The sequence below is a fragment of the Poecilia reticulata genome, chromosome 4, assembly GCF_904066995.2.
Source record: "Poecilia reticulata chromosome 4, P_reticulata-male-v2, whole genome shotgun sequence".
NCBI classification, from domain to species: Eukaryota; Metazoa; Chordata; class Actinopteri; order Cyprinodontiformes; family Poeciliidae; genus Poecilia; species Poecilia reticulata.
Genome location: NC_088833.1, coordinates 14969781 through 14988509, shown reverse-complemented (window position 1 = coordinate 14988509; position 18729 = coordinate 14969781). Strand labels below are relative to the sequence as shown.

The following is an 18729-nucleotide window of genomic DNA, read 5'->3' as shown; positions in this document are numbered from 1 at the left end:
AGCCTGCGTCATTGCAGCTTTACGCCCCCTACCTTTCATTACAGCGCCCATCACCACCACCCTTTTGTGGAGCGAGCAGTAAACATCATCAAGTGGCTGTTCCATATTCGTTTTGGGTCTTTGCTGCTTCTCATAATGCTAATGCCTTCGTCTTCTTCTCTTTCTGGCTTTTTACCACCACTCCCTGCAGTACACGTCACAGGCAGGACACTGTCGGCGGTAAAGGGCCTTGGTTGTAAGATTGAATCTCTTGACGTCCTTGTTCCTTTATCACTCCCTTCCTGTCCAATACTCTTCCTCTCACATTTCTTTTACTTCTCTCTATAGCTTTTCTTTCTGCTCTTTCCTTGTTTCTAGAACAATCAGTTGGCGCTTTGCCACTGTCTTTCACCTGATATTCTGCTTGTGCTGTTGTCGTTGCTACACTTTCAATGTCACCCTTGTTTTCCCTCCTTGCTCTATTCCGCTGCTTCCACATTCCAGCCAAGAGTAATCCCCTCTGCCTGGTCGTCTTTTCTCCCTTTGTAATGGTTTTAAGCAAGTCTCAGAATGTAATCTCTTTTGCCGGTTACATTATTTTTGCTTAATACTTTCCACGTGTCAAAAACACAGACACACCGAGAGGCTCTCTGTGGCGAAGACACATTAAAATTAAACCAGGATTCAATAGTTTCCACATAACCACATGCAATAATTCCTATTGCATGATTAATTCGTTAAGTGTTTTATTTATTTGTCGTTTTATTGTCACTTTGCAATCACTTTAGTGGATCGGCACAAATTTTGAATGTAATTATCTATGGAGATTTAGTGAGATCACAAGCACAAGCCCAAATAATCTCACCAGCAAAAAAGCGGCCCTGCATGGCCCTTAACTTTCATTTGATAAGCCCTTGCAGGACAAATGACAATTTCATGGTCCAGAGGAACACCAGGGGTTTCAGTCGTTAAGATAAACTCACTCAGTGGGTCACTGTTCCTGTTTTTTTTCCAGGTAGTTTTTAAGGTTTTTTGTTGTTGTTTTTTTCATGGTGGTGGTGCTCTAAGTAAAATAGGAATTAGTTTAGATTCCCAATACTCATCGTTGGTACTGTGTCCTATTTATTGTTTAAATAATTTAGATATGTTTTATGGACAGACTACATATATAACTTTTTCGCTCTTTCTTAACATCTAGGAAGAGATGTTAAGAAAGAATGATGTGTATCATTACAAAACCTATTTTATGCAAATAAATAACTAGTCTTTTAAGGTTAGACTAGCACTAAGCTTTTTTAATATTGATTTTGACATTAGTTATTACAACAAACAACAACAAAAATCCTATTAAATCAGCCAACAATGTTTAAAAATTTGGCTTTTTCATAAGTCATCAATTTCCTTGATATCGAAACAAACGACACCAACAAACGTAATACTCCATACACATTTGTGCCACAGTTTATCTACTTATCAGTCACCATTAAATGCAGTTTGTTTATAGACACATAAATATGTCACAGTTAAGTGGCATTTACTCAAAATGTTCTGTCAATTCAAAACAATTAGAACAAATTGTGATGTTTGTTACAAAAGCATGGAACTTACTACAGTGAGCTACAGTATTGATCTTACCACTGCTTAAAGATGTAAAATTCCACCCTTCGCCTTTCACAACAATTTATGGCTTATGTCTATAAGATTGAATATACAATCCCTATCACCCATGGAGCAAGAAGACTGGAGTCCAGGCATCTGTTATCAACTTTGACGAGAATGGTCAACAAAAGTCAATGGTCAGTAGACAGTCCCCTCGTCAGGAGAGGACACAAGACTCTTGGATCTGGCACTGCAGTCAAATCAAAATCAGAGAACAGAGAGGAAGAAGATGATCAGCGTTCTAAATAATTCCTCCTCCTCACTCTATGATGAACTGTGGCAGATGGACATCACATTCAGCCCCCAATTTATCCCACCAAAGAGCAAGACAGAGCAGTGCAGCCATTTATTTGTGCCCACTGCCATCAGACACCTCAACAGTCAACAAGCCCATAGCCAAAGCCAGCTGTGCCCCCTCACCTCCTCTGACTCCCACTCAGCCAGAGCTGTCACACTTATTGCTCTCTTCTTCTCAGCTCCACATTCAGATTCACTGCTCTGCATGTGATAACCCTGAGTCATAAAGAGTAGTTTCAGAAAATGTTCATTGTTGCCATTAAGAGTTTATCAATACCACTGTTGTGTCGCCTCATTAAGCGTAGTGGTAGTCACACTAAAGATTACATAGAGAATGAGTTTTCTTTATATGAAACGACGACAAAGATGTTTTTTAATTTTACTTTTTTTTTTTTTGGCTACAGCGTGAAACATCAGCATGAGTTTTCTTGTCTCCCTTCTAATCAATCCTAACATTGCTATCTTTTGCAACATGATGTTTGGAGCTGCTGTGAGTTGACTGTCAGAAACAAAAGAAGACAAGAAATGACTGTGGGTGATACTGGCTCTTTTGTGTTCAGACAAAAAACAAAAGCAAACCAGTCTGCGATTCTTGCTGAAAGGATTGTATGGGTGTGCATGGGATGTTGTTGTTTTGCTTTTATGATACACCAAACATCCTTAGCCTGTCCTATTATTGGGATGATACTGAGCAGCCACAGAAAAGCCCATCGAGTGGCATGCTATATCATTTGTTTAAGCCATGACAGGCTTAAGTGTAAAAGTGACAAAATGTGGTGCTAGTAGTCAGGATTTGTCATTTTTAGATGCTACAGGACTGTCTTCTTTATTTCTAAGCAGAACTAAGCAAACTATCTCCTGCTTATACAGATGAAAATGGAAGTTTACCTCCGCTATATAGAGACAATCTTTTTTCTGACATTAAATCAGACCAAATATTGTTTTCTATTTACTATATGCCAAAATAATAGGCAAGATTTATGCGTTTTTGAAAACGTAACTTATTTTAAAGCCAGTTGTTTATGTACTTTATTTGTAACTCTGTTACTTTGATCAAACGTATTATGCATCCTTTACACAACTCAGCTCTTCCCATACATTTTCTATGAATTAACATCAGAGCTTTGCAGTATCTACTTTAAAACATTGCCTTTGTTGTCCTTACACCACTTCTTCATTGGTATGCATGAGGTCATTGTCCATTTGGAAAACACATTTGCTACCAAGCTAAAACATCTTGGCTCGTATCTTGAGCTGTTGCTTTCCTCATAATGTGTTCTGCAAAGTGAAGCACACCAGTTGCTTTTTACAGGCCCTCTCTTGGCCTCCTAGGTTTTTGGTTGGATTTAGTCCGAGTTGCTTTTAATTTAACTTCTTTATTGACAAAGCTTTTTTTTCTCGTCTTCTAAATTAAGTTGTTTATTTTTGTTGTTTTCTAAAAGAAATATTTATACATTATGTCCTTGTGTCCCTTTCCCTCCTTTTTGTCACAATTCCTGAGCCAGGTTGTGACACAAGTATAGACATTAAAAATAATCTTCTTTCCTTTCTTGACTTCTCCTCATTTCTTACCTTATAAATATCATGCATGTTCACACCTGTCAGATAACCATAGACAGAAAGACAAACCATCTATTTTTCTACAGAATCTCTGAAATCTTTCATGCCTTGAAGTGATTGCACACTGCTGCCAATGCACAGTTCTTTATTTTAATGGAATAGAAGGTCCTATGCTTTTCTTAACTTTAACAAATGGATTTATGTACATTTCCCAAAATGTAAAACACAGCTGAAACACTCTAAAGCAGCTGGCCTGACGCCACCCTGTCAGCCAAATGAAATGTAGATCTGTGATTATAGCATACACTCTTACAGACTGCTACCTCTGTTTATTTACACGGATTACTTGCAGCTGGTAAAAGTAGTCTTCTCATAACTGTGCTGAGTCACAACTATTGTTTTTCAAGGCCCAACTCTGCTGGCAAGTTGAATGACATAAGCATTTAACATTATCTAACTCTTCAGTGTTCCTTGGTCCTTTTAGCCTCCATCATGATTTAAATTTACACACTGAGAGTCTAGGGAAAGAAAGAGCATCCTTGTCCAACTTGACTCGAATTACTATTTGTTCTTTTGCTTCAAAAGAAAAAGAAAACGTCATTTGTACATTTTGATAGAAGTAATCACTGAAAGGTTGAAGATGGTCTGCATCTTAAAAGGTTGACGTGTCTCGCATTATTTATAAGCATTTACTTGCCCCTCCTTTGACCCAGCATGGAGCCTAAGGAGATGAGAGGAAAAAGATCAATGAGCAGAAAGCCGATGTCTGGATATGTTTGAGAGAAACTCATAAAAAATGCAAATGATTGAGCAAAGCCCACAGATTGAGATAAAATACAAACTGCAGACACACATTGCTTTCCATCTTTGTAAAGCATCTGAAAAAGCCTGTAGGTTACCAGTGTTATTAGACCTTGCTCTTATTGCTTTAGACTGAAAGAAGGTCATGCATCATATTTCATTTCAATGTCCAGGGCATAACATCAAAGAGATAATAAAGTATTCTTCTGAACACCTCTGAAATTCAAGTTTCTCTCTCAGCTCCAGGCTCGGGATGATGTGTTAATCAAATTATCCTTGCAACCATGCAAAGCTTGTACAATTAAATGTTTATTTATGACCTAAAATGGGCAATTTGTCAGGTATTTGTGCTTCTAATCATTTGTTCTTGTTCCATACTTTTATCTGATAAAAACTTTCTTAAGGCACATTTTGTTGTAGTTGTACATGATTATACCACATCAGTAATTATATGTCCTTTGCTGCAAAGTTTTCCATTATTCTTTAATCGGGTAACTAACTTAAAATACCCGTGATGGTTTCCTGAGCATTTAAAAGGTCTCTCACTCTGGTCCAATAGAGTGGTCAACCATATAAATCAACAATGTTAGAATTATTGATCAGACAAAAGATCCAAAAGCGTTAAGGATGCTGAAGTAGACAGTGTAGATGTTGTGTATAACTCTCTTACTGGTAGCTAATCCACACAGGACCTCTGAACTGGAGCGATTGCTTTTTAACAGACAGCTCAGAAAGGTTTTGGTTTTAGCAATACAAATACATATTGTTCATTTATATGTCTGCAGTCAGACACACAAGCCAAAAGTGCTGTTAAGGCATGTCAAGTGTCAATTATGTGTAATAGCGAAAGCGACTGCTAACTGCTGGGGTTTGTGAGTCACTCCTGGATAATGTGTGTATAAAAACATTTCACTTATGAATTATTGAATACGATGGAGTGTCATGATTCAACAAGCCTTTACTCAGGTCTCCGATGAGTGGGCTTGTGCTGTACGTCCAAGAGGACTGGACTTGTTGAAACCAGTGTGCTAAACTTCTCGAGGAGATTCTAAGGCAAACAAGCCAGCATCTACTTCACCCGGCATGCTTGTCGCCAGACACGCTGAGCTACCCACAGATAATCCGTTTTGGCAGTGCATTTTCTCCCAGTCTTATCAGTTATATGGTAGCAAGATCAAGAACCGTGCAAACAACTTCCACACCCTCGGAGCACCGCCACCTCAGCTCCTGGCCTGCACGGTTTGTTTTGACTTGATATGCTGACCTTCATTTTTACTGAGCGCTAACTCCACCATCACCTCTGGAAGAGTCTGATAAGCAGATGGTATGTCATCTATCATACTTGACCCCTTGATCCCTGGACGATGTAAATAGACAATAGATTTTGTCCTGTGGACCTAGAAGCCTGCAGCCTTCTCCAATCAAAAAAACAACAACAAAAAAAGACAAATCTTCTTTAAATGATAGGATGGAAAGACTCATAAGCATGCTTGAAGTAAGACCTGCATCTCCTCCTTCACTCAAATGAGAATTCTATTTCTAATGAAAAGTAAACAGAAACACAAAAGCCTCCAGTGCCTGCATGTAAAATATGCATAATGCACATAAAGGCAAATACATCCGGCACTTAGTGAGGCTAATTTTACTGCTCGGAGCAGCTTTATAGCATGATTCTCAGAAATATCAAAGCTTGCCAGAGTTCATTTAATTGATCAACAGTTTTCCTTTTGAAAACATTTGCTTTACCATACTGTGTAAATGTGTTTTCCTTAATTACTGTAATCTTAGAATAAGATTGCCATATGATCCTCTGTTTTCTTTCTAATGAGTATTAATCGGGTTAGATCAGTGTGCAGTTGTTTGTGTAATATAGTCATTACAAGCAAGAGTCTGCTTTCCCGTTGATGCTCTAGCATTTTATTACAGTGCACTATCTCACACATTTACCTAATGTGGGAAATAGCCACACTAAAATAGACTTTGTATTTCATTCTGCTTATAGGATGCTATAAAGCAAAGTGATGTCTCTTTCATCTCTTGTCTTTTATTTTTGCCGTAACTCCAGTTACATCAAACATGTCAAACTCATATTTATTGCTCCGTCCAACAAAGTTGTTCACACTTTAAAAGACTGCAGTCGAACACACTGGGATATTAAAATTAATCCACTCAGTGAAGGTGTACTTGAGCATTAATCAATTTTTTCCTAATATTTTCCAGACTCTCATAAAGCATTCAGAATACGTCCTAGTCATCCACAGAGGCCTGCTTTCCTCCTGTCCCTCTAATGTTAACTACATAAACAGATTGTTATCCTTATTTTATGGGACTTAACCTTCCCTGTTCATTTCTGCTCTCTGCACACACTCATTTTCAGGGCTGCCATTCACCAGTTTGTCAGCCTCTTGTATAAATGGTCGTGGCGTGCTCTCTCTCCGTCAGCATATTTTACTTACCTCACATCTCTGTCAGAGCCGCTCTGCTTCTACCTGTCTTTTGCCAGCTTTGTCTGTTGCTCCCTCATACAGTCTCTCCTTTCTACGTCTGATCACCTCTCCCACTTCACATCTCGTCGGCGGTGCCAGCCATTAAATGCAGAAGTGGTCACATTGCATCCCTCATGCACAGAGAGGAAACGCAGCATTAAACGCAGAATCCATAAGTGTCTTCAGAAGAATACGGAAATTGTTTAACAGCTGTTTTCTGTCATCTTGTCTTTCATGGATATTTCTCAGTATTTATTACAGAATCACAGTGGATATTAAAACCGACTCCTGCTGGAGTTGTTAAATTGTGCCAAAAAATGTTGTTCTTTCATGTGTTTATTCCCACAACCCATTTGAATTCTCATTGCAGGCAGTCCTTTTATCCCTGTCGGTCACTTTTTTATATTTTATTTTTCTTGGTATAACTTTTCAGAGTTTGCAAAGCACCAGATCCAACCAGAAGATGAAAGCACATAGTGAACCGTAATTTCTTGAAATCTATTACATCTGTCACTATTATTTGATGTTGCATTTACAACTTTGATTTCAAAAGCCTGATTTTTTTATTTTATTTTTTTCCTCCAGTTCTGAAAGTTTTCAAATAAATAATACAAGGCCGCAAAGAGAAACGGCACTACAGAGCTTTGGAAAATAAATGTAAATCTTAGGCTAACTTTAATTGGCACCTTCACTGCAGTCAGGGTTATTAATAAGACAATTCAGTTGGAAAGATGAGTTTTTGGTGCTCTGAACAACAGGCAGGACTGCGCGGCCAGCGTGTGAGAGCTGAAGCAGAAAATGGATAGTCATTTCCTTCTACAGCTGCCGTAGAGATTCAGTCTTGGCCTATAATTGAGACACCAGGGTATATTCTGTTTCTGGACAGACTCTAATGGTTAGTGCATTAAGGGGGATGATTGAAGAAAGCCACAAACTTACAGTGGAGGCCACAGTAAATCAGAAAAGATGGCTTTTCGGCCAATTTGGAGATCGTAGTGAGTTCACACTGTGCAGGGCTTTGGGTCTGTCCTCTCTCTTACTACTACTAAGAGCACTCCTTTGAGGAGTTAAATGAGTGTAATTTTAAGGTAAAAAAGTGAGCAATTTCAGCAGTAACGGAGAAAGAGCTTTGGACAGGTACTTGTCTTTGAAAATGTGGATAATGGGCTGTTTTGCGCTCTGTTGGTAGTCAAGCAGGTCTTCTCTGCATCACTGTGATTCTTGGATTAAACTCTTCAGGAATAAGGACTTGCAGCAGTTTGTATTTTTCATGATGTCTGCTGGAGTTGTGCATAGTCTTGATTCTCACCCAAAGCATCTGACACGGTTCTAAACTCTTCTTGTTCCTCAGCTGACTCTCACTCATTACAGCAATAAACTGCTCAAATTACATTCTAATACAAGTATTTCTAATTTCTTTGTTCTACACAAATCACACATACTTTTGATCTCTCACTACAAAATTGAGGAAGATACTTGGTTTAATTAAAGAACTTCAATGTCAGTATAACTAAAAGTTTATGGTACACATATTTGTACTAAAAATATCCATGTAAGCTCTTTGTGTTTGGTAAGCAGCTGTTCCAAACAAATACAGTGTTGTTTTATATCCGAACATATGCCTATGTGCAGAACAAAGTGTGCCGTGCAACATTCTGTAGCGAAAAAATAGAGAACTTCCAGATGTCACCAAACTGCTAATTCAGAACTTCAAGGTTTCTTATTCATCTGCAGTGGAAAAAGAAAGGTGGACCGCACAAAAACCTTTAGTCAACATACAGATTTTTCAACAGCAATAAGATCCGTGTCTCGCCCTGTACTTAATCAAAGTATGTACCTGAAATGCCAAGGTAAATGTTAACATTACTGGCCCAGGAGAAAAATCTGCTGTCATCCAAATAGCTACCTGGAGTATTTGATGAGGAGAAACTCCATATGTGCTATAGAATGCAAATTGGAGGAATTTTCATTGATGATCATATTCTTACTCTTATAAGAACATGAGAATGAAACATGTCTTTATTCTCTTATTTAATCTTATTTAAATTATTCTTAACACGGACGTTTTTTAATAGTTATGTTCTTGCATAATCTATCAATCCATTGCCTCTGCTTTTAATATTTAATATTTCACTTCAAAAAAGTACAGCCAAATCTCCTGTTAGATCTCCTGTTAGTGCTTATCTGTCCACTTTTAAAGTTGTAGATCGTAATAAATTCATCTTTATTTCAGGAACTAAAAATGATTGTTTGCTACTAACCAAATAAAAAAAATCTATATGTTAATTTATTATTTAAGATCTAGATCTAAAGGCACCAAAAATGTTTCAATCCATAACTTTATTTTATTTGTGTGGCACATTTCAGCAACAAGGAAGTTCAAAGTCCTTTTCATAATCATATTAAAAAAAAAGTCAAATACATAACACTTTTAATAATATCATTGTGTTTTTAGTATGTAGTGTCGAAGTGTCTGCTTTAAGTATCAATTTGAGACTTTGTATCTGCTAACATATATTCTTACTTTACTCTGACTAGTTTTAGGGAAAAAAAATGTAATCAGGACATCCATTAACACTACGTTTCTTTAAATTTTTCTGTATGAAAGTAATTCATATTCATATGATGTAAAACAGCTATAAGTACTTTTGCTGACTTCATTGATTTTATCTGTACAAAGAGTTTTATTTTGCTAATGTATTCTTTGGAAGCATTTTTTATGAATTTGAACAAAAGTTGTTTGTTTAGGTTCTTGAACTAAGAGAGACAGTTGCTTTTTACTGCTCACTCAAAGAAACATCTGCCACACTGCCAGCATAAAAACCCTTGTTATTCCTCTGAAATTGTTGAAATGTTTACAACTAAAGTGCATTTCATCCAGCTCTGGGCAAGTATGAAATCAAGTTATTTTTAATCACAACAGCAGAGAGTCACACGCTTTAAAAATATTGGGTTTCTACTTTGTCTGACATTGTTTGACATTGTTTTTAAGCAGAAGTTTCCACACGTTCCTGTTCTTCTGAATTTGGAGGGATTCTCAGTAAATCCTATTTATGTTCTGTGCTTGTTTCACATTCGATAACATTCTCTTATCAATTACATGGATCTAAACCCAATGACCTTTTGACAAAGCAAGGATTTTACTCCATTGATTTCTCAAAGTCTAATACCCTTTAATAAACACCTCCGATTTTTTTCTTTTAACATCTACTGTTATGTCTTCAGTCTTGGTCTTCTGCACTTTCAGGGTAAACTATTGAACAGCGTTGTTTTCCTCTGGCAGACTATTATCTGGGCGATATCTGAACTAGGACCTAGTAGTCAGTGCAATTCCCCACGTTGTCCTAAAAGCCTGGACTCCTCATCACTTTACAAATGCCACTCAAAGACGTCTTCACACACACACACTCTGATAACCCTGTTGTTCCTTTCACTTCATCTTTGTTATGCTATTGAGGCCGTGTGTCCTAGCTGTAAAGTTTATCAAACCTACATACACACATGCGCACGCACGCACACACACACACGCACACACACACACACACGCACAGCTTCAATCACTGTGATGTAACCAAACCAGCTCAGTCAGATCAACAATAGTCAATGGTATGTACATTAAAACCTGCTCACGTGTGTCATTCTTCTGCCCATTTACCATTCCCCAAGTGTCTTCAAATTCGCTTTATTGACAAACCACACCTTAACGACCTTGGAGGGTTTTAAACACGGTTAGAAAAGGTCATGACATTCAGAAATGGCATTCTCTTTGGGGGGAAATGGCTCAGATGTCTGCCCGTTAAATAAGGTTAGTTCTATCGGCTCGATTTCGAAGCCTTTTGGCACCTCTGGCATGTCTAAAGCATGGCTTCACTCCGCCAATACTAAAGGCTCTCTGTAACTTGGAATCATGTCACTCTTTATTATGGCCAATAAAGATTTCAAAACCAGCTCAAACACATGCACACACACACACATACGCACACACTGTAAAAGTACTTGAGTATGCTGTTATGTGTACAGAGAAATGCATTAATGGGGGACGCGTGCATGTACATGCACATATAAACAGAAAAACAAACCACCTGCATACACAAACGCTTTTATGCATCCTCTGCTGTTAACTGCTATCTCAGCTCCCCAGTCTCTTCCTTAGCTCTTTTTGTACATGAGAGGAATGGAAATGCAAGTGCTTAGCAGTAAAGCCTCTAAGGTTTCAAAAAAGAACCATTAACCCTTTATTATTTCCCCCAGCTTTTAAGATGATGAGTTATTCAAGGCTTTTGACAAGGATCCACCCTCTTTACATTTGCAAATGATGAACTGAGGTCAGTCAAAGTGCTGAGAAGTGTCTTTGGTGAAGTAATCTTGAGATTCAACACACCAAGGTTGTAACAGCCTCAGAAGTGATGAACGACCCTTTTTTTTTATTATTCATGTCTCTCTTTCCCTCTGTATTACTGTAATACGTCTGAAACTATCAATGAGATGAGCATCTCACAAGTCCACAGCCTGTCACAGACGACATTGTTAATTAGCAGTGAGGAATCCCAGGCTCCTTGTCTGAGCTGTTTTGAAAGGAGCAGATCAGATTAGACCATTTTGCTCTATATTTGTTCTCTCTAATACCATCTAGCATGTAGAGATCATAGTAATGGTGGGTGGCTCCCTGCGGGCCCACAACACCAGATTTGCATCCCAACAGAAAGAATCTGAAAAAGACCAGAAAAAAGACGTGTAATAAAATAGTTGGCAGTCCACACTCGGAACGGAATCCGAAAAATATATCCTACTCCAAGGATTATTAATTTCCATATCTGCCATTAGTGTGCTTTTCTTGTTAAGATTTAAATGACAGACCAATTTAAGATGAAAATCCGTCACAGCCACTAATCAAAGGATGACTCCACTCATCCTGAACCAATAAACAAATAAGAAAATAAATGAATAAAATAGACGAGAATATATTTCAATTACCCGTTTGAAAATATCCTAGGGAACGCTTTGAATTTCTCAAAAAAATAAAATAAAATCTCAAAAAATAGCAAAGTTTAAAACACAAACTACCACTGGATGGCATATTTTCATACATATTCTGAGGGGCTGGGCTGTCACTTTCAACAGCTGAAATAAACATTGACGGAGGTGCTTTATATCATCTTCCTCAAATTAAAATTAATCCTGCAGGAAACATCACAGCTTCACTAAATTGATGTAGGTGCTCTCTGCAAATCCAAGCATAGTATGTATGTATAGCAATGTATCCACTTTTTGACACCAATATTTTTAATTATGTGTTCTTGCAGCACAAATAATTTTTTAGTATTTCTTAGAAACTATTTATGTATTGAAGCAAGTTTATATTCAATAATACATTTTCCAACTATTTGTTAAACGATTAATAAATTAACATTATCTACACAAGTGAAACTTAGACCGATGGTCCATATTTATCATAATACATAGTATTTTTTTTTGTTTTAAGTTAAGCCAGTTTCAAGTCATATCAGATACTCCAGGCCTTACACTTACCTTTTTTGTTCAAATGTGTAAAATAATTTGTAACTAAACTTGCTTATTCACACTTAAAAATTACACTTAAAAGTTTTTTTTAAGAAACTCCTTCAGAAACCTGCATACACAGCATTGTCCTCATATTTCAGGTGTGAAGTTTGACCTACAGAACTTTCTTTTTGCAGGTCACTTAAACGTTCTCATATCACCATACGTTTGGTAAAGTAAACTAAAGTTACAGTTATCCAATATCTCAAAACATAAGGAATTTATAGCCTCACTGGTTGATGCCCACCGAATCATCTGATTGTCTAATAGTAAATGTGGTTGTTCTCTTTGATTTGACAAAACAAAGAATTTCACCAGCTGTTTTTATTTCACCTCAAAATATACACAAATAAACAGCAACAAATGAACACACATATAAAATATTGATAGCTTTTGACAAAAATAAGTAAGGAAACATTTTCCATCACATGTTACTGCATTTTTAGCCAAGTAGTGAAAACCTTTTCCCTTACCATTTATGGAAAATGACATGACAGAATGACAAAAATCATGTTGCTAACACAGTGAGCTAAATGGAGTAGTTGTTACTATTTTAAGCGTTTTGTTTTTTTTTTTTTTGTTTTTTTTTGTTCAGTTTGCTTATTTGTTTTTTATTAGAAATATTCCAAAGTGTTGTGCTGCTGAGTTTTTGTCAACAGTAAAGAACAGTGTTAATGAAAATGAACTAATCAGTATCTATTGCATCTCGTGATCCCAAAGCATGAGCCCTCCGCTTCAAGCATTTAGTTCAGTGTCAGTTTAGAAGTCCCCATTGTTAAGCAGACAAACTACAACTCCCTTAACAGATAATAATCTTTGTTGTACTTGTCCTTTTGGCACCTCCCAACACAGCTTTGCCAAAGCATAGATTGGCGCCTGACACAGAGCAGAAAAATAAGCAAGTCTCTTAACCGATTGGCTAACAGCTAAGCTTTTCAGTGAATTAATTTGTCATTGATTCATTCAAATTCTATTATAAGAAACAACAAAGTTTAGCCATTGCTAAAATGGCTTTATTTGGTCGAAAATACTTAAAATATTGAAAGAGGTTCACAATTTAACTTTGTTACCCCACTTTCTATAATTTTTTGTACACACCAAGCATGTTTTTAACCAGTAACGTAACATTTTATTTATTTTTTTTGTTGTTTATTAATTTGTCCAATAAAACAGAATGTTCATCTGGTAGATATTGATGTTGCATCTTGTGTTAGGTGTAAAAGATGTAGGAGGGAAGTAGTTCTTTTCACATGTACATGTGATCAGCAGAGAGACTTGCCTAAGAAATCAGGCAAACTAACAGGTATGAACTTCACTGACCATGCCAGTAGAAATAAATTAAGCTGAATTAATAGTGGGGGTGGTGCAAGTTCTTGCAGATCACAATACTGAAATATAATATTCTTGCCAAATCAAAGTGGTCTATTCAATTCCTGTTAGTGTCATAAACATTTTTAGGAGACCTGAAACTGAAATGACGGGGATTTAAGCCTGTAGCATTTTTGTATGGATGTGGAAAACCTGCACATTAACATTCTCTTACTTTTCTCAAACATGGTGATTAATTCTTGATTGTTCTTGTTCTCGTAAAGCTTCTGTTTTGTTTCCTACCATTTTGTGAGCAAGTTGTATATTTACCCCCCTATTTAATAACGCGAGTTTGGGCTATGTCAGTCAGCTTTTAGTCAAGTTTTTAAAAACCCATATTAATGAGATATTTTTTATTTTTATTTTTGCTATAAAATAAATAGGGGACCTTCTTGATAAAGACATGAAGGCCACATTCACAGAAACCTGGAGGTTGGTGGTATTTAGGTATCTTCCAAAAAGGGGAAGACGGATTTTGAAAATCAGCGACATGGCATTGTTGGTTAGGATTAAGGCATTTTGTTCCTTTTCATTGAATTTGCCCACGGTAAAATAAGACAGACTATTGTGCTTGATTCAGCTTTAAAGGCCTTAAGCTGAATGCTGAAAAGTGAAGAGAATTGTCAGGTTTTACAAAAGAAGACAGACTGGTATTGTTATTCATTCTGAAGCACTTTATGGTTTAGCATCACAGCTGAACCTAGAGAGCATATTTTGTTAAAAAGAGCATTGTTTTACCATCACATTTACGTCCGAGTAACACATTGATAAGCTTGGTTTGAATAGAAGAACTTTCCTTATAGAAAACCAAACGTTAACACTGTGAGAAGTCTTGATGGAAAAGAGCAGATTCAGTTAATCTGGGTTAATTTTTCTTTCCTCACATTGTACTTGGACAAATTAGAGCTGATACCGCAGAGAGACTGTAATTGGCTTCTGAGTCTTACTAGCCAATAAAACAGCATTTTAAAACTGCTGCTGGAACTTTGGTCATTATTTTCTAGACATATGACACTAGTGGCTTTTATATGGGCACTTTGTGACCCTTTACATTCTGCTGTAATTGCTCTTAATGTTATGAATGCAGTATAATTAAAGTGACATTTCCCACACTCACATTTCCTGCCATGGGGGCAGAAAGTCAACTTGATGATGAATACTGTATGTAAATGTAAATCTGTCTGCCCTATTTCTGGTGACTGAGTGAGATTTATGTCTTTGACCAGATGTATTGATGTTTCCTTCTCCTGAAATCCAGCTAAGTTGAACCAGAGGTCAATCCAGGGGACCAATTTGTTGGTAAATGCAGGCTCATTCCCCTCACTGGTTCCAGTCAATAGTGTCTGACCTCATGCGAAAAACAAGAACATAGAGAGCGGTATGCACATAGATTTGGGAGCCGCACTCACTGATCCTATAGTCAAAGATGAAAAAGCATGTCGCCCTCATCGCTTCTGTTATTTATGCAGCAGTAACAGTTGCACATCGATAGTGTCAGTGTGGTAGAGAGGATGGAGCTCACTCAGGAAAGGCTAAAGTGGATTTAGAGTGGAGGGTTTTTACAGACGAGCAGATAAGGGTTAGGGCTTTTTTTTTAGGGATCTCACACATTTGAGTTACTGTCAGTCTCTTATTCATAAAGCTTAAACACTTTTGAGTGTTCAAAGTTATTGTGACTGTACAGGGCACACACAGATGAGTAGTTCCAAATAGCAGTTTAAATTCTGGAACCCACTCACATAAAATTGGATGCGACTTTCTAACATACTTGCTACTTTTATTTTACTGCTTTTTTAGTGTTTCAAACCACCTCAACCTGGGTGCTCTTGAACTCTTTTGATTGTTTTTGAAGCATCAAAATTGGAGCTTAACCTCTGCAGCAAACTGAGGCTGTGCTCAGAAAGATATCGCTGACGTGTATAGCATCTCATTTCCATTTAACACCCTTAGATGAACTCAACTGTGTTTCAGATGGTAAAATTGGATGATGCATTTTTCTGAGAGCTGTGGGTTCTGTTGCAATGGTCATATTAGGTTGTAGGTGTAAATGCGAAGGCTTATGAAATAATAACTCAAATGTACTTTTGACTAAAAACAGACAAAGAAAAATGACTAACATTTTAGTCAGAGTATTTCATGTAAGTTATAAAATATGTATGTGAGATATTAGATTTTGAAATATTCACAATGATGAGATGTTGCTGATATATATAGTATTTATTTAAGTATTTTTCCTTACTGTAAGGTTTTTAATCATACATTGATTTATTTTAACTTTTTCACCTGTAATATTTCCTCTTTGCATTTTCTCTCTCCTGCTTTCTTCCTTGTCCATTTATTTATAGATGCCTTTTTTATATTCCTGATGTTCTCACATGTTTTCCTTCAGACTCCTTTTAAGAGAAGCTTGGTGGGAGGGCACTCTGAATCAGCTTTTCTCCTATTGGTCAGCTTCAATATTCAAGCTCTGTGCGCTGAGATAGAGTAAACAGGACATGACATTTATCTTAACTCTCTATTTGGTATCTTCTCTGAAGATCTCTGAAACAGACCCTCCTCCCAATTCCTCCCAATGATAAGTTTGTGAACTTCTCAAAAGAACTGTGTTGTGCTGAATACATACAGTATGCAACACAGGGCCCAGATTGCCAACTTTTTTTTGTCTCCATGCGCCTAAAAAACACATGGGTTGCATAAAGTTTTCATTTTATAATAAAAGATAAATGAATTTTTATATCCAACAATTTGTGATAATGTGCATCAAGCACCATTATTACACTCAGAGCTACACTCATAGGAGCTTGTGAGTTTAATGGAATTGCAGATAATAAAGTAGCTTTTGAAAGAGCACTACAGGCTCAGTTGAAAGTCATTTACATAAATGTTGTGTTGGCAAATTAATCTTCACTAATAATGGTGGAGTGGTAATTTAAAATCAAACTTATTTCTCTCTGAAATACATCACCCTGAGAGTTTTAAATTGCATATGTTACACACAGTTTATATATGTTTCTCAAGAAAAAAACAAACACACTGTACACCTCGACATACAACTGTACATTCAAATTTCACAAATTGCATGCAGGATATGATCAAGAACCATATTAACAGGATTGTTTTTTTTTTATTATTATTATTATTTTAAAGAGTACTTTAAGCAAGCTATATGTCATCTATGTTCCTTGTAGTTTTCTTGAATTAAATGTATTAAAATAAGTCCCATTTATTGTGTGTGTGCATAACTGCATGCAAGACAAGGTCCGTCCTGTTTTTATTCTCCCATCTGCAGTCAGAGCCTATTCATGTCAGAACATATGCCTCACTATGACACATTTCAACTCCCCTCTCTGTTTATGCCTTAAATACAGACGCCAAATTAACTGCAGCTGACATTGGTGACTTAGTTTTTAGCCTTTTTTCGTGCAGTCCATTTCCAGCACGACAGATGGAGGGTATTAAGAATTAATTACTAACCCTACAATTAGTTTCCTAGTTTCAGTGTAAAAGGGATTCATTCTCATTCCTGTGTCAAGAGGGTCACATCATTAGCACAAGGGCTGCGTTGTTTTGTTTTGTTTACTGTCCTCTGGGTCGTTCCTAACTTAGCAGCAGGATATCTATTGATTTTTACATCTATTGGTGTCGTTAAACTGATAGATGCCTGAGAAATTAAAATATTCGTACACATACATACCAGACTGCACATTTGATGGTGTGTGTGCAAAGCCTCTGTCCTCTTAAAACACAGCAAAGAATCTCCATACAGATCAATACTGATCACTTCAGGACACTGGAGTTTTTATCTGAACCTCCCACAGGCATTCTGAAACAAGGTGGGGGAAGTGGTTTCACCGCATGAGGATCTAACTTGGCAAAATAAAGAGCTATTTCATATGTGACACTCAAACAACCTGTGGGCGTAGGCTATTAAAAGTATACTTTGACTCAACAATAAGTAATGTAAAGATAGGGCAAGTGCCTCCATTGAATGGTGCCTGCCATCCGCTCAGCCTCCATTCTTCTGCAGTCCTTCAGTTCGAAGTAATCCACTGCACATGCTAATCACTCGGCAATTGATCAAACCCCTTTTGCTCCACCAATTTCTGTAAACCACAGAATTGATCTGAGAAAAATCAATTAGCAGCTCAAGGAAGGTAAATATGAAGAAAAATTATAGATTGCTCCTCATATAGTGTGACCATCCGAGCAAATACTGGCAGCAGGGCCGTGTGCTTGTGCCGAGACGCTCAGCTTGAGCACATTTCAATCAGCTTTGACTAGCCTCAGGTGAGCAGTGATAACCAGGCAGTATGCAGTGATAAAGTTATCTTATATCTATCATGAAGAAAATGCACTTACCCCTCTGCATTTAGCTGTGCTGCTTTATCAGGACCTCAATGGACATTGACAAAAGGAAGCTGTTTTATCATATTCCCATATACACTACAGCTGGGAATCGATGTGACAACGAACGGCTACAGGTGAAAGAAATGAGTGTATGAGAGCCGACAGAAAGTGTGTCGACGCAAAAGCTCACAGAGATTCAACCCTGTCATAAGACTTTCCTCATAACGGGGTAGATTGTCGCTGACATCATAGAAACCAGGCAGCCTCCTGAGTCAGCAAAACACTCGAGCCTACGGCTGGACTTCCAGAGAAATAAAACCTTGATAAGCATTAAAAAGAGTAAGGAGGAAATGGGGGCAGGGGGAATTATCAGAGGGAGTGGGGGAGAGAGACGCAAATATGAAAGTGAGATTATTACACAGACAGAGAAGAAAACAGGAATGTGGGAACTTACAACATGCTGACGCCGTTTGTTTGCATCCCTGTGCATTATATTAAACCTGGAACATTAAGGAGATTTAGTGGGAGCAGCTGAAGTCATGGAGTAATTATGCTGTTGGAACTGCTGTGATTAAAAACAGTCTCAGAGCATGCGGTGTTGTATTCTTGAAATTTGTTTTTCAGAGAATATGTTGATGACTATTTATCTTCAAGATGTATAGAAAAATACCTT

General features: G+C 37.3%; 1 protein-coding gene across 2 annotated transcripts in view; it reads left to right on the top strand.

Moving 5' to 3' along the window:
- Positions 1-18729, top strand: part of negr1 (neuronal growth regulator 1) — a 174465-nt gene that overhangs the window by 141561 nt on the left and 14175 nt on the right. The window lies entirely within an intron of this gene.